The 17,805-nt window shown below is 39.1% G+C and overlaps 1 non-coding gene across 1 annotated transcript; it reads right to left on the reverse strand.

The window, feature by feature from the left end:
• Nucleotides 1–17,393: 17,393 nt before the first annotated feature.
• On the reverse strand, nt 17,394–17,500 carry LOC118480720. The gene has a single exon (XR_004863698.1). It is a non-coding gene; the product is annotated as a small nucleolar RNA R71 (small nucleolar RNA).
• Nucleotides 17,501–17,805: the final 305 nt, after the last annotated feature.

A 17,805-nucleotide genomic window follows, 5' to 3' on the forward strand; every position in this document is an offset into this window, starting at 1 on the left:
ATCAAAATTGAAACATATTTTGATTTTAGGGGGAGTAAGAAAATTTTGAAAAATTTAAAAAAATTGAAAAATGAAAATGAGTTTTGTTGCAAAAAGAGGAGATGATAGTACATCGGTGGACTATCACAGCATGCTAGAGATTTGTAAAGACAAAATTGTTTTTAAACAAGTCTTACTAATGATGTGTCAGTAGGCTTCACACAGTTAGTAAATTGTATTCGAGATATAAACATAAAATCAAAACTTACTTATTTTGTGGGGAACACTACTTGGATATATAGGTAACCCCTGAAATCTCGTTTGAAAGGTTTCTTATTCTGGAATACTAGGTTCTTGTACTCAAATGATGTCTGGGGTATTATTCCGGGACTTCTGCTGAACGGTGGTTCTGACCTAGTCCCTGGCTAATACTTGCTTCAATATGCTTGAAACATAGCATAAAGCCCTCAGCTGATTAGACAATAAAATTGATGATCAGTTGTTGTAGCTGAAAAGATCCTCTAAAGGGGACACACTGCTAAGTCGAAACTGATATCTCTCTGCTGAACGGAAGTTCTGACCTGAGATCCCTCAGTCTTCGCATTTTTCCCTAAATTATATACAGATATCATTTGTAGTGTACTTACCTGTAAATCAGAATATTGGGATCTGGATACGGGAGTATATTCAAGAGGTGGGACACTCAAATAAGTTTAAGTGTTAATACATTAAATACGTATCTTGAATCAATTGAAAATTTGTGTAGAGGTTTAAGTGGACAACAATACTGACAATCAGAAGTAAATTTGTTTTTAACATTTGCTGATTAATCAAGATCAACGGTGTTGGTGATATGTCTCAAAAACCGATATGATCCTCTTGCACAATCTCTCAAAAATAGTGTTCATTTCTGTATTGTTCAAAATTCAAAAATCCAAAAATATTGTATTTTTGTTTGATATTTGAAAATTTCAAAAAGATTTTCGACAACAGAGTGTGAAGAACTGATATTTGACATTTCAAGTGCTAAACATGTTGAACTTGTGGTTTGAGAGAGTATGTTAAATTGTGAAGATTTGAAATGCAAATTTGGTTCATTAACTTGATGAATAAGTTGAATGATAACCTACAGTTTGATCTTCATAATTCTTCTTTTATGATTTGTTGATTCATTAAGTTGAATTGCAAATTGTATTAGTTTGTAATAGTATGGTTGAGTTTTGCAGGTTTCTGATCCTGTTGCTATGGATAGCCAGGAGACTTATCAGAACCAGAGAAGAGCTTAAACAGAGAAAGCCAGGAGTTGATTTCAATGGTGATAACGATTTCCAGACAGAGATCCCAGCATGATGATAGGGGGAGTCTGATGAAAGTTAGAGCCAGAGAATGATCCAGGCATGTGATACCAAGAAGAAATTCTTGAAGAAAATTTGATTCCAGGCAGAGTTCCTGAAGAAGACCGAACAAGAGTGAAGAGCTGGAAATGATTGAAGACTCTCACTGAAGATTCCGTCAACATTCAAGGGGGAGTCTGTTGGTGCAGTTGTCTGTCGATTACATCTTCGTTCGTGTCTTAGAATGATAGAATGATAAAGAGAGATAAGCCCGAAGACTGATCAAGACTGAAGAACTGAAGACAGAATTGTTGTGACTCGATAGTCGACTCCATCAACATCTGAGGGGGAGTCTGTTGGTGCACTACATCTGCTGATTACGTCTTGTATCGAGTCATAGACTTAGATGTTAGATCTGGGTACGATATACAAGAAAACAAGAGTCTGTGTAGGGTTTATAGCCTAGGATCGCTCATAGGGTCATAGAGTTCTTGGACCGCTTTTGTGTACATGTCTGGAACCGCTTTTATGGACATGTCTGGAACCGCTTTTGTGGACATGTCTGGAACCGCTTTTATGGACATGTGTCACATGAGCGGACCAGAACGCCTATATATACCCTTGGGGCGATTCCAGTTGGAACAGTTGAAATAGTTGGAGAGAAATCGTGTCGAAGTTCTGCCGATACGAGATTTGAGCTGTAAACGTTTGAAATCAATAAACAAGTAGTTAAAGTGATTTGCCTGCTGTTTCTACCTTAGTTTCTTGTTATTCCGCACCTGAAACCAAGGAGAAAGCCTCTGAACGACTCATTTAGGTCGGAATCCGATCCTACAGAAGCTTTTGCCCAAGTCAGAGAAAAGGAAGTTATATCCTTCATTAAAAGAAATATTATAACTAGATTTGGTATTCCTTCTGAAATTATATGTGATAATGGTTCCCAATTTATTGGGGGCAGAACTACTAACTTTTGTGACAGCTGGGGGATTAAGATGATAACATCAACACCAGTCCACCCACAAGCTAATGGTCAAGCAAAATCATCCAATAAAATCATCATCAACAATTTGAAGAAGAAGCTTGGATCCAAAAAAGGGAAATGGGCAGAAGAACTACCTTATGTGCTTTGGGCTGATAGGACAACTCCTAAGAATGCTACAGGCTAAACTCCATTTTCTTTGGTATTTGGAGCAGAATCAGTGACCCCTACAGAAATGGTGGTTCCAACTGCTAGAACAAGTATTCGTGATCCTGAGGAAAATGATGAGAACTTGGTTCAAGACCTGGATACTATAGAAGAAATCAGGGATTTGGCAAGGATAAGGATGACCAGTTATCAGCAAAGGATGGCTAGTGCTTACAACAAAAATGTCAGGATCAAAAAGTTCCAAGTTGGTGATATGGTGTTGAGGAAAGCATTTCAAAATACCACCAATCCTGCTGATGGAAAGTTGGCACCAAAATGGGAAGGCCCTTACTTGATTGAAACTGAGGCAGGAAAGGGGGCATATCGATTGCTAACAATGGAAGGTGACTTGCTACCTAGAGCTTGGAATGCTGTCCATTTGAAGAAATACTTCATGTGAGCAGAATCCGTGATCCTCAAATCATAAGTATCCTTGAAGGATCCCTAGAGCACAGATGATCCTTATTTTGGTAACATTCTAATCTCAAACTTTGAAGGATCCATAGAGCACAGATGATCCTTATTTTGGTAACATTCTAATCTCAAACTATTTCATTCTCTTACTTTCTCACATAAGGATAAGGATCCTGCATCCTTTATCCACCTTTCACTTGATTCTGAGTTTTGAAGGTTCAGGTATCCTTAACAAAGGGTTGATTATCCACAAAAGCAACCAGTTACTTGGGTTTGACCCTAGTTATTTGGGCTAGACCCCAGTTTCGCCAGTAGCGCACGATGATCCTGGTATAGTTCATGGCAGTGGGACCAGTACTCGCTTTAAGGGCTGATAATTCCATTGTACTGGCTACACCTAGGATCCTACGTATAATGGTAGACGTACCATACATCCGTTCCTAAGGTTTCTAACGTTTTCACGTTAGCTAAGGTTTTGTCATTTTCATGTCACTAAGTTTGGATAGTCGCCAGTGAGGGCCATACTCCAGTTTGCATACGATCCTTGGGCTTGTCCCCAGTTATCCTTGGGCTTGTCCCCAGTTATCCTTTGGGCTTGTCCCCAGTTGCTAACTTTTATCTTATATTGGCTTAGTCCCAAGTTGTATCCTATTTCAGGTCTTTGAAGCCAAACATTTAAGGATCCTTGATCACCTTCTCATAAGGTTTGTCTTATGGTTATCCTGATTATAGTATTAAGGGTTAGGATCCTAACTTGGATCCTCAGGTATGATCCTTAACTATTTTGATTTTATTCATTGTTTATTTGAATAACCCTTATACCTTGACAACTGAACTTATGTTTCTTAAACTATACCACTTTTTGAAGTTTATCGGTTATGGGATATGTGATCCTTGATCATATCCTCAACTTTTTGAATGATTTTTAATTTTTCAAGGCTTGATAAGTATAAACAAAACAAACATTATAATAGTTGGAAAGTAAAATGTCAACAGGGATATCAACACAAGATAAGCCAAAAAGTTAAAGTTATTTTATTAACCAAAGTTTAAACCATTTAAGGTTGTCAAAATTGCCAACCCACGTTTCTACCAGCAAAACGTGGCCCGTCCACATGGGTTGGCAACGGGTGTCCATTGTTTATGCGGTTATAGCAAGTGCAGGAAATAGAAGGAGGCATGATCACAATGGCTTCATCCCCCAAACAGAGGATCCCTCCACCATTTGTAATCCTACCTATTGTCTAAAGGATCCTAGATCCTTAACCCTAGAAACTATTGTTCAAATACAGACCATCATTGTTTAAAACAGCACAACCACAAAAAACCACCACCAAACCTAAAAAAATTGGGCTCCGGCTATGTCTAGAAGTGTCCATCATCGCCCAATCATGCAGCCTACACCTTCGCTGCTTCTTCATCCCCTCCGGCTCCAGTATCCTTCACCTGATCCTTTCCACTGCCTCCAGCCTCTATCGCCAAAACCTCCTCAGCCTCTTCATCATCCTCCAGATCAGCTAGCCTCGCCTTCCAGCCCTCAACATCCCAGCTGCTTCTGTCGAAGTCAGGATCTTGAGCTTCCTGGGCCATCTTCAGTTTTGTCTTGTACATTGTGATGGCAGCGGAGACCTTTGCACCTTCCACGAGCTCATGTTTCTCGTAGTCAATGTCAATCAAGATTCTAGTTGTCTGGTTCTTGGCGTCTTGAAGGGTTTTTTCAAGATCAGCTATCTTAAGATCCTTGAGTACTGCGACTTGTTGGAGGTCAACAATCTTCATATCCAGCTCCTCAACACTCCCCACGTAGTCTTCAATCTCAGCAAATTTCTGCAAAGAAAAGACAAAGCAGTTCAAGATCAGGTGATCCTCAAATAAGCAGGATACCTAGGCAGAATCAGTGATCCTCACGTCATTGAAGTATTCAAGGAACTGGTGGCGGATCAGTGGCAGGCCTTGTAGATCCTCAACCCCAGAGTTTTTCCTCTTTTTGCCACCTCTTCCTTTGGTGGGTGCTTTGGGGATCGAGACACTAGGGCTTGCAGTGGCCTTCTTCTTGGTGGACCGTACAGTATCAAGATCGGCGATGCTGAACTTGGAGGCAGGCTTGGAAGATTTTCCGGTACCTACACATTCAAAGCAAGATAAGTATCCTTATCCTATTTCTATTTAACTATATATTTAAGTTCTTAATTATACAAAAAACAGGATACTTACTTGACATGGTGACTGAGCCTGAGGATACCTCTTGTGAATCCTGGGTGTTTGTTTTGAATGATCTTGTTTCAGGACCGAGTCTTCTAAAAGCAGCAAGCCTTTCCTAAGTGACAGGTGATGGTATACGGTGTGAAACAGAGACAGCTGTACAACAAAAAAAAACAAAAGTGTGTTAGCGATCCTTATACAACGACAAGGTTGTCTGGTGATACTTCTCAGGATCCTCTATCCTACCATGGGTGGTCCACTTCCTTGGTAGATCCTTTCCGTTTGGGATAGAATCTCTTCTAACAAAGAAAAAGCGTCGTTTCCAGTTTGTATCATTCTTGGTGGCTTTAAAAATGGGGTGTTCTTCACTGGGTTTTCGTTTAAACAGATATCGGTGGGATCCAAACGTCGTGAGATCATACATCTCAGCCAACTTCGACATTCCTAGATCAATCCCTTCCTGCTCAATGATCCTTTCAAGGGTATATAAAACCCTCCAGATCATTGGCATAGCTTGAATGTAGGAGATGCCGGTGAGGGAGAAGAAAGACTGGGTGAATTCAGGGAAAGGATACGAATATCCTATCATGAAAGGAGTGACCGGGAAAGCTACCCAGGTCTCAGAGATATAGTCACTCAGAACAGTAGGATCGAAAGGTTTAAAGAAGGTGTTCGCCGGAAAGCAGTGCCGGATCCTATCTACTTGTGGATCAGTAAAGCAACACCTCTCAGTCGCTGAATCTTTAATGATCCCTTGACTCTTCAAAGGGCTGTTCTTCTGGTGATCCTTGGCGAGAGAGTTTCGGAGCATCATTCTTGACGTGATGATGGTAAAGAAAGAAAAACAGAGTAAGAGAAGGAAGAAGAGGAAAAGAGATACCTGATTGATCTTCGGATGAGAATTTAAAGGGAGTTTCTCTTGGATTTAAATGCAAATTGATCCTATCTCTAACTCCTATTTATAATGATGATATGCAGGAGAGTCACTTCAGTGACGTCAGGTTTGCAACGGCTAGTCCGTCTTCAACGGCCAGTTATCCGTTAGCTTGTTGCGGATAAGATCAACAAAATACAACTCGTTTATTTTACATAATTACTCCTTATATTTTGGGGGCAATTATTAGGGGAGGATTTCTTAATGACCAGTGATCCTCAATTATTATCCTGTTTGGTGATCCTTACTTCTGTGACAATTAGTGATCCTCAGAAGTGCTTCAGGATCAGGATGATGGATCATCCTAAGGATCCTTATACTAATGATTGTCTACTTTGAATTCGGTATTATTTTGCAGGAGTACCAGCTTGGACTAAGTCTTGGCAACGTTCCTGGAGAATATTCCACGTTTATTCCGCACGTGCTTGGCTGAAAGTGGACGTTATGGAGTCGTGGAAGACTTGCATGATTTGTGGAATGTTAGTTAGTGTAGTTAACTTCTATTTTTAAAAGGGGTAGCGAGCTAATTAGAGAACACTTGGCTATTTTTTGGCTACACACACTCGTACAACTGCTCTCACCAGCTCTCGGCAAAATACTTAGCATTTTTCACACATTTTTACACGATACACTATTGTGATCCTTGTACTTAGCTCGCTATCATCTGAAGTTGTAGTACGATTATTGTCCAATTTGAGTTGGTGATTGGTAGTTTCCATCACCCGAGGTTTTTTATGCCGGAGATCATTCAATGATCAAGGGCTTTTTCCTCGTATAAATCTTTGTGTCACTTGTGCAATTCATTTCTGAGTGATCTTCATTGTTTTTTATCAATTCAAGCATCATACCTCACAAAATCAGATTTGGTTGCATTATCCTTGTGTGATTTTTGACCAAAACATTAATACCTTTGAAAACAATGACCTGCCCCCAGTGTGGTTACCACAATCCCCTTCGTGGATATCCTGAAGCACTTCTTTGATCTCGGGATCCTCCAAGCACCTCAGATATGGACCTGCAAGAGATTTCTTGTATAAAACGTTATTTATAATAGTGAATCATGATACCTTCATCCTAAAGGCCTTAAGATTCTCATCTTTGGGGATGTGTCCTTCCTTTAGATATCTCGTGATTGGAGTCGTCCAGAATCTAGGATCCTCTTTAGGATACTCACCCCCAGGATCTTGGACACTTACTACCTCCTTATCCTGAGGATCCGTCGCAGGATACACGATATGTAATATTGGTATTTGGGTCCCTTCTGGTATCCCGACCGATGATCCCAGATTTGCCAAGGCATCAGCTTCAGCATTGTCCTCTCTTGGTACCTGTTCAAGTGTAAAAACATCGAAATATCCTGCTAATTTTTTGACAATTTCAAGGTACTCGATTAACTTCTCACCTTTAACTGCATAGGATCCATTAAAATGATTAGTGATTAACAAGGAATCAACATATACTTGCAAATTCCTGATACTCATATTCTTAGCCAATTCTAATCCTGCAATTAAAGCTTCATATTCTGCTTCATTATTAGTAGCAGGAAACTCACACCTAATAGCCTGGGGTAATATGTCCCCCTGTGGCGATTTTAGTAGTATACCTAAACCTACACCTCTTACATTAGATGCACCATCAGTACATAAAGTCCAGGATTCTAAGTTTTCTCCTAGCTGCTGTACTTCTAGGTCTACTTCATTTTGAATATCACTACTGAAATCAGCCACAAAGTCTGCTAGAGCCTGAGACTTAATAGCATTTCTAGGTTCATATATTAGATCAAAGGCACTTAATTTTACTGACCATTTAGCCATCCTACCTGACATTTCGGGTTTCCTAAGCACATTTTTAACAGGATAATTAGTTTTAACATAAATCTTATGTGTTTCAAAATAATGTCCAAGTTTCGTCGATGCCGTAACTAGGGCTAATATTAACTTTGCTAGGTGAGAATACCTAGTTTCAGCATCTAATAAACTTTTACTAACATAATAAACATGATACTGCTGACCTTCATGATCCTTTACAAGGACAGCACTTACTGCATTCCCTGATACTGCGAGATACAGGGATAATGGTTCGCCATCCTTAGGCTTCATCAATAAGGGTGCGGTTGAAAGATACTGCTTCAAATCCTGCAAGGCTGCTTCATGCTTTGCTCCCCATTCGAACTTCTTATTCTTCTTGAGGATATCATAAAATTCCTTGCACTTTTCCGAGGATCTTGAAATAAATCTGTTCAACGCTGCTACTCGGCCTGTTAATCGTTGAACATCCTTCATGTTTGAAGGTGACTTGATATCTAAGATGGCTTTAATTTGCTCCGGGCTTGCCTCTATCCCTCTTTTAGTCACCATATATCCTAGAAACTTTCCTGCCCACACTCCGAAATGACACTTAGCAGGATTCAGCTTCATGTTATTGTTGGTGCATGTTTGTGACAACAGCTTAGATTTGGTCTTTGGATATCTTGTAATTAGTTAAACGATAAACAGTTAGCGGGTTTAGCTTTGTAATAGTGAGATTATAGAGTTTGGGCTAAACTAAACCCATTTGGGTCAAGGGGAGACGAATTGGGCTTTGCCCATGTAGGAAACCCTAGTCCAGTTGTAAACCTTGTGTTATATAAACAAGGTTAGGCTTTAGGGTTTAGGTTGATCAGTTAATGAGTTAATCAGCAAAAACAGTTGTTTGAGAGAGAATTTCGTGAGAGACTAGGTCTTGGACGAATTTGGATAGTTGGTTAGGGTTTGATTGATTGTAATCTGTCTTGATAGATAATCAATAAAACCCGGTTTGATTGAATTGCTGTTTCTGTTCTTCTACTTGTTTTCTGCTTATTCTGATCAAGAGGATTCCGCACTCTTGATTGGAAAGACGATTCTGTGAAGATCCATACACATCAAGGGGACCTACAATTGGTATCAGAGCGTTAGGCTCTTGAAAGCTCGGTTCAGAATTTGTTGCTGCAGAATTCGGGTGGATTGGCTTAAAATTTTCGAAAATTTTTAAAACCTGAATTAGGGTTTCGAAAATTTTTGGGTTTTGAGTTATTTTCGAAAGTTGTTTTTAATCAAAATTGGTTGTTTTGATATTTTTGTTTGTTTGTTTGTTGATTTGAAGGTTTGCAGGACAGTTTCTGGTTGACTGTTTGAAGGATTTTGGCTAAAAAGGCTTGAAGATTCGAAGATTGTTCTTCGTGTTCTTCGCGTTCTTCGTTCTGTTTCTTGTTGATTTTCAAGAAATCACTTATATTTTGCTGTTTTGATTTTGCAGATTTGTGTTGGAGAGGAGATAAGATCTTCAAAATTTTGAAAAGATTGGATTTCCATACTGATTTGGCGAATTTGATTAAATTTGCTGACTGACCAGCGAAATTAATAAACCAGCGAATTTGGGGTTTCATATCTCGATCATCGGTGAAATTAAATCCAAAGGCGACTTTGGTAACCGTGTAAATTTTCCACAGCGAAATTAACACGGTTTTGGCGACTTGACTAGTCGTCGTAATCGCGAACTTGTCAGAAAATTTAACATATCAGCGAAATTGAAGAAAGACTGGTCCAGCGAATTTAAATACTGGCCCAGCGAATTTAAGACATAAGCAACGAAATTAACTGGGTAATCAACGAATTTATCAGCAAAATTAAAAAGGTGGAACTGTCGTTGGCAAGCGTCGGAAAATTTTCAGTGTTTCGCAAATAGAATTTGATCCGTAGCTCGTTTGACAGAACCGTTTGCGCCGTTAGATTCCTTGGACATTATATATCATTGGACTCGTCTTTTCGAGACGATTCTAATGGTGTAATTTGGAAATCACTGTTTTTCGGAAAATTTTGTACGACTTTACCAGTCTGTTACGTTTAAAATGTCGAAAATGGCCAACTTGAATGCTCCTAAGATGATGAAGGTGGAGAACTATCTTACTTGGAAAAACAGCTTCACATCCTTCATTAAATCTCAGGATGCAAGGATGTGGACTTGTATGATAGATGGATATGTTGCTCCTACACGTCATGTTGAAGGACGAGTGAAAGTGATCTCTTATGACAAGATGGATGAATCTGAGAAAGGAATGGTTAATGCTGAAAAGAGAGCTTTAGCTGCTATAAAGACATCCTTACCTGATAGCATCAAACATACCTTTACAAAGTACACAAATTCAAAGGATATGTGGGATGCATTACAAAAGAGATATCAGGGAAATGAGAGTGTCACTCAGGCATTTATGGCAGAGATAGTGCCAGTTGTTGAAGCTGAAACTAGTGTGAGTGATGCTGAATCTCAAGTGGAGAATGCTGAAGTAAAAGTGGATGATGCTGAAGTAGAGAAAAAGAGTGAAGCTGAACAGGTTGTTGCTGATGAAACCACAGAAGTTCATGAGAAAGAGGTACAATCTAATTCTATGTGTTTGAGGTGTTGTGAACTACAGGGTGAGGTTGACAAATTGTCAGCTCAAAATCAAAGTCTGGTGAGCGAGATGTCTAGCATAAAAGAGTCAAACTTTTTTGCTAAAAGAAATGAATCTCTATACTTGAAAAAGATAAAAGGTTATGAAAGTGAAATCGAAGCTTTAACATGTAAATTAAACGAAAAGCTTCAAGTAATAGACTTAGCTCACGAAATGATGGCTGAGAAAACAAAAGAGATTTCTGAAAAATGCAAAGAGTTGTCAGATGCACAACTCAAAATTATTGAACTTGAACAGAAATTAAGTCAATTCAGAGATTCGTCTTTTGTTATGAAACACATGATGGGTGGGTTAAAGAAGAGTAATGACAAGACTAGTGTGGGATATAATGAAGTCCCACCTCCTCTTAGTCATGACTATTCTTTCCTCCCTGATGAAGATGAGCTAGCAGCCTGTATGTCAACTGCACCAAGTAGCTTCGCATCTACATCAAGTCAAGGTGAAGGGTCTGAGAGTGGTGATGCTAGGAAGAACAATAACAGGGAATCTTTGAAAAAGAAAAATTCACCTCCTAAGAGCAAAAATCAAACTTTTGTTAAAAAGATTAATTTTGTTCAAGGTAGTGATATGAAGAATGAAACTTCTGTTATTGAAAAAGAATCAAATATAGAGTTTGCTAAAAATAAAAACAAAGAAATATCTGAATCAAAGCAAACTGAACAAAATTCTTCCAAGGCATCGTCACCTTCTGATAAAGCATCTACCTCAGAGACTCCTGCTAAGAAGTCTTTGAAAAGGAGATCGTGCTTCAGGTGTCACATAAAGGGACATGTAGCTAGCTGCTGTCCTAACAAAAATAGTGAAGCACAAGTGAGTGAAAAACAGAAAGGGAAATCACCAGAGAAGAGTGGTGATAGTGAGGAGAAAGGTTCAAATTCTCCAAAGAAATCTGCTCCCAAGCAACCACAAAATGTTGCTGTTGGTGTAGATAAGGCTGGAACAGGAACTCCACAAGTTCCACGTTTTCAAAGAAATCAACAAAGATTTCAGCCTAGATCTCCACCAGGCAGATTTGAGAGACCTAGAAGCAGTTCACCAAGAATGAACAACCAAAATACAAATAATTTCAGAAGTCAAGGTCAATATCAAAATCGATACCAAAATAATGGTGGTCGAAATTTTTATAACAATGGCTTTAAAAATTACAACAATAATGCTTCTTGGAATCAAAATCAAAATTTCCAAAGGTCAAATTGTCCAAATGTATATAGGAACCCTCAGGACCAAAGGCCTAGTGGAAATCAAAATCAAATTCCAACAGGTCTAAGATCCAAGACTCCAGTTAGGAGTAATGGATATTGGATGGATGTTCAAATAGTTGGTGAATTTGGACGACCCAAGACCATTAAGGCTTGGGTCCCCCAATCTAACTAATTTTTTAAGTTAGTGTGTGTGCAGGAGCTGCTAAGGAGGAGTATCAACTTATGTTGATATTGGCTGCTTCAGGCACATGAAGGGGGTGTGAGATTGTTGATGATTTATATATATTAAATGATTTAAATTTGAAGTTCAAAGTGTTGAGTCGACACAGAAGATAACCTGGCAGATCTTTATACTAAAGCTTTTGACAGAGCTCGCTTTGAACACTTAGTCGAACTCAACGGGATGAGGAATCCTGAATAACTGGTTTTTCATAAGAATTTTTGTAAATAGTTTACTGCTTTTCTTAAAAATCAAAAACACAAAAACAAAAAAAAAAATTGAAAAATCAAAAACATAAAAAATAAAAATATAGAAAAATAAAAAATGAGTTATCACTGTGTGAAAAAGAAGAAATGGTAGTACATCGGCAAGTTAGACTGTCACACTGAAACTGAATCATAAATTGCTTAAGTGTGATAGCAGCTTCATCATATGATGTACCAGTAGGCAAAAGCATGAAATAATCAACTTACCAATGTGATATAAACTTAAATGAACTGAATATGAGTGGGGAACATATCAGTGATGTATGGTTTAATGACCTTAATTCTTGCATTGATAGATTGCCAAAATCTGAAGTTTTGGGTCTTTATACTGTTGTTTCAACTAGGGATATCTTGGCTGTCTGTCTGTTAGAACTAAAATTGTACATGACCCCAGGAAAGATAGTCACTTGGAATTAGCTCATTTCTATTTGAATGTCTGTATATTTCCCGATACACACAATTTTGATCTGATTCTGAAATCTTCTCTGAAAAAAGTCGTGTACCTCCTCTGCTGCATCCAGATATATGCTGACCTGGAGGTGCTAGGCAACGACAGCTCCTGCTGCATCCAGATACATGCTGACCTAGCTGTACGTTGTCGCGCTATAGATCTAATACACCCGAAAGAGGCCCTCAAGTGCCCAAAAGAAACCCAAGAAACCTATATCAAACTGAGAAAATTTCATTTGATTTGTATATTACACCATCTCTACTGAAGATCTATTCTGTTCTCTTCTCAACCTATTCCCAGTTAAGATTTCAGAAATCTGGATTGGACTTGTGAAATATGTGGTAGGGAAGATACTTGCATGATAGAGTGTGCTGTTTATATTTCCAGGATTTGATTTGTATTTATTTGGGTGTTCATAGTTATGCAATCAAAACATGATAAAACAGTTTATATGCAGACCTAGACACAGTCAGGATATCTTAAAGGATGCAATCAGTATACTCACCTACTACGATGAATCTTTGTGCATACCTTGATCACGGGGGTATATCCTGTTGTGGGACACGCTGATATTTCAAAAATTAAAATTACCTTAACGTATCATACGGTAATGGTACTTGAAATGTTCATGCATTTTGTTTAGGTGGACAAACATACTGGTAATCGTCTTGAACTGCTTTTCACTAAAACATTAAATAAAGAATTATCTAATTGTGTGAAACAGTTTTATTGTGCTGATATGATCTTCTTACCAGTGAATTCTCACAAAAATAGAGTGTTTATTGCTTTTGTATTTACTTGCTTTCAGAAAAATATAAAAATCCAAAAATAGTGTCTTTTTCTGTTTAAAATTCTTAACGTACGGAAAACTGTTATTCTTGGAGGACTTGTTACTGATAGGGGGAGACGGTGTTAGAAAGTGAGTTCAAAATTTTTAAATCTTGCAGGTTCTTGTGTGTTGAACAAAAGGTTTTGTGAGTTGGTGATGAAGTTGAGAATGCTTAATCTGTGATACAGTTTAACTAATCTCTTGAAAAATAATAATTTATTTAACTTTGTTGAAAAATTCTTATGGTTTCTCGAGATGTTTGTTTTATAGTATACAGATTGAAGCAGTTTGTGGCTGAGAAGTAGCTGTGAAGTGTGAAGATGAGAGTTTGATTGGATGCATGGTAGAACCTCCTTTCTATATTGCAGACAAGATTGAAGAGTTTGAAGATTGTTGTGCAAATGCTGAATTGGAGTTTACTCAAACGCTAACGTGGTGAAGATTTGGTGATTGGATGCATCAGCTTAGGGGGAGTCTGTTGTTGACAGAAGCTATTGAAGCTGAAGCTATCCAAAGACCAAAGACAGTGCAAGACTGCATGAAGATTGCAAGAAGACCGAAGACAAAGTTTTGACTCAAGACAAAGTTTTTATGAAGCTATTGTCAAGGGGGAGTTTGTTGGTGCATGTTTGTGACAACAGCTTAGATTTGGTCTTTGGATATCTTGTAATTAGTTAAACGATAAACAGTTAGCGGGTTTAGCTTTGTAATAGTGAGATTATAGAGTTTGGGCTAAACTAAACCCATTTGGGTCAAGGGGAGACGAATTGGGCTTTGCCCATGTAGGAAACCCTAGTCCAGTTGTAAACCTTGTGTTATATAAACAAGGTTAGGCTTTAGGGTTTAGGTTGATCAGTTAATGAGTTAATCAGCAAAAACAGTTGTTTGAGAGAGAATTTCGTGAGAGACTAGGTCTTGGACGAATTTGGATAGTTGGTTAGGGTTTGATTGATTGTAATCAGTCTTGATAGATAATCAATAAAACCCGGTTTGATTGAATTGCTGTTTCTGTTCTTCTACTTGTTTTCTGCTTATTCTGATCAAGAGGATTCCGCACTCTTGATTGGAAAGACGATTCTGTGAAGATCCATACACATCAAGGACCTACAGTTATACTGATCCAGGATATCAAATGCTCCCTTGATATCCTGGAGGTGATCCTCAGCCTTTTTAGACTTTACTACCATGTCGTCGATGTATACCTCCATAGTGTCCCCCAGCATGTCTTTAAACATCATGTTCACCAATCTCTGATATGTTGCACCTGCATTTTTCAAACCAAAGGGCATAGCAGTATAACAATAAATACCTGTAGGTGTTGATGTGTGTAAAATGCAACAGATAAATTACATCAAATGAGGCATAAAACTAACCTTTTTTAAGTACTAATGTTGGAAAAAGAGTGTTTTTGTCTTCCTTTTGTATTTTCAGGATTAAATGAGCTCAAATTAACAAAAGAAGCAAAAAGGCAGCTAAATCTAACATAAATACAAGAAAAGGAACATAAGTGGATTGCCCGACCCCTCGACAGCATCCTCCCAAGCAAAACAGAGAAGGCAGAAGACTGAACTCGCCCCGTGCTCAGCCAGCACGGGGTCGTACCCAAGAAGCAGCAGAAAAGACAAACCTATAGAAGCTTCTATTGCCCACCACGGGGCCGTGCCCAGTGAACACGGGGGCGTGGCGAAAGTACTGCAGGCGCATTAATTGTAATTCCAATTACAATTAATGAGGAGAGAGATTGTCAGACGGGCACAGGGCCGTGTGCAGCGGACACGGGGCCGTGCCCAGGCTCCTGTTCAGCCTATAAATAAGAGTGCTTGGCTTCATTGCAACTCATCCCTTGGCACACCACCTCTCTCACACTTCATCCACCACCCATCACCAGCACAACACCATCATCCACCACCATCATCCATTGTCCATCATAGAGTGTGTGAGTCGTCTCGGGATCCAAGATTGATCGTAAGAGTTCTTGACAATCAAGGCCATGTTTGCCTAAGTCTCTTACATCACTTGGTGAAGACAAGTGTTTAGTATAATACTTTTTTATTTTTAATCTTTTGCACTATTTATTTGGTTTTGTATTAATGACTTTGATAACTAGTTGCTTATGTTGAAGGTGATTCTTCCTTATCGTTTGTCCGTGGTGTCTTGGCATTATTTTACCGTCTATATAAAATAAAAGATTTTCACCATTCATATCTCCACGGTCTATATGGAGGTATGTTGGCTACCTGGTCGGGGGTTAAGGGAACGGTTTGGTAAGGGTCTTGCCCTTGTTCAGCGTTTAGAGGTCCTGCAAGGGACCTGGGTCAAATTTAGTAGGATCTCCTTCAATACCCATAGGTATTGGATGGCGGGGATCCAAACTCTTTGACCCCCTCATAAGTTAACTACTATTAATACTATAACCCGGCTATTTAGGACTGTATCCCTGCTAACTCAGACTACTTAGTCGAGGGTAACGTCACCTCCAAAAGAGGGGCCTACCATAATTTGCATTAATAACTTAATTCATTATCTTTCAATAATCTGACCCTTTAGGATTGTATCCTTGCTGATTCAAACTACTGGGTTGAGGGTAACGTCGCCTTCAAAAGAGGGGCCTACTACAATAACTAAGATAATCTCTTAAACAAGTGCAAAAGTGCGAAAATAATCAAAGGTTATACTAATACACGAGTCGGATCCAAGTGATTCATCTTGTCTATCTGTTTTTATTTTTATTTTTATTTTTCAGCATTTAGTTAGTTTTATTTTCTTAGTTTAAAAATATTTTCTAACATTTTGATTTGGTTAGACGTTGAGGATAAACCGGTACTAAAAGCTATTGTGTCCTTGGACGACCTCGGTATCTTACCAACACTATACTACGTCCACGATGGGTGCACTTGCCCATATGTGTGTTTAGTGTTAGTAAATATCGTGTTTTATAAATTTAAAACTTGGCTAAAAGAGTAAAAAGGGCTTAAAATATACATCTAAAATATAACACACTTCATGCACATCAAGTTTTTGGCGCCGTTGCCGGGGATACAAGGATTTTAAGAAAGTTAGGAATCAACGGCCTAATCATATTTTTATTTTTCTTTTTAATTTTTAGGATTTTCTTAGATTTTCAGCTTCTGCAGAGCTCAGCACGGGCCATGCCTGGTCGGACACGGGCCGTGCCCAGCGTTGTTACTAGCAGTTTTTAGTTTTCCAAGTTACAGAAGGTTGACCACGGGGCCGTGTCGGTGCAACACGGGGCCATGTCCAACTCTCCAGTAACTGGGATCTGGAAAACAATCAATGTAACTCCGACCATGGGCCGTGTTCACTGAGCACGGGGCCGTGGTGAACCTTCTGACCAACATTCTTTTTTGTTTTTATTGCAGGACTTGGAACCAGACGCCACCCCTACGTAGTGTATGAGCTCCAGTTCTAATAAGGACATAAAAGAACCTCTAGAAGAACCCGAACGCTTTCTCAGAAAAAGACTAAAAGCCAAAAACCAAGAGAAGGTTTCGGGAAATCCACTTCCAATGGCGGACCAACGTACCCTCATGGATTATCTACGACCTACCGTAGGTAATCTTGGCGCCACTATCAATGCACCGAATGTTGAAGCCAATAACTTCGAACTTCGGCCGCATTTGATACGAATGCTCCAAAACTCTGCAACCTTTCATGGGCTTGCGGACGAGGATCCTCATCTACATATTACTAATTTCTTAGAAATATGTGATACTTTTCGGATCAATGGAGCATCAAATGACGCCATCTGCCTCCGAATGTTTCCTTTTTCACTAAAAGACCGAGCAAAAGCTTGGCTTAACGCCCTCCCAGCTGGATCGGTAAACACCTGGGATGAACTAGCCCAAAAATTTTTATATAAGTATTTCCCTCCCGCTAAAACGGCTAAATTAATGACTGAAATTAATACATATTCACAAGAGGACGGGGAATCCTTATATGAAACTTGGGAAAGGTTCAAGGAGCTATTGCGAAAGTGTCCACATCACGGCCTTGCGATATGGCAACAAGTATCCACTTTCTATAATGGGTTGTTGCCACACACAAGGCAGACACATGACTCTAGCTCCGGGGGACTTTTAGGTAATCGCCGCCCGCATGAAATATATAATCAAATTGACGAAATTGCTCAAACCAATTTTCAGTGGCACACTCCCCGAGGCAATAAATCTATTGCCCCGGGCGCCCATAAGGTTGATGAAAGCACTTCTTTACAAGCCCAAATCGAGGCCCTTTCTTCGAAAATAAAAAAAATTAGAAATGACAAAAACAGTCTCGGTTATGGCTTGTGAAGGGTGT

Source organism: Helianthus annuus, chromosome 7, assembly GCF_002127325.2.
Source record: "Helianthus annuus cultivar XRQ/B chromosome 7, HanXRQr2.0-SUNRISE, whole genome shotgun sequence".
In the NCBI taxonomy this organism is placed as follows: Eukaryota; Viridiplantae; Streptophyta; class Magnoliopsida; order Asterales; family Asteraceae; genus Helianthus; species Helianthus annuus.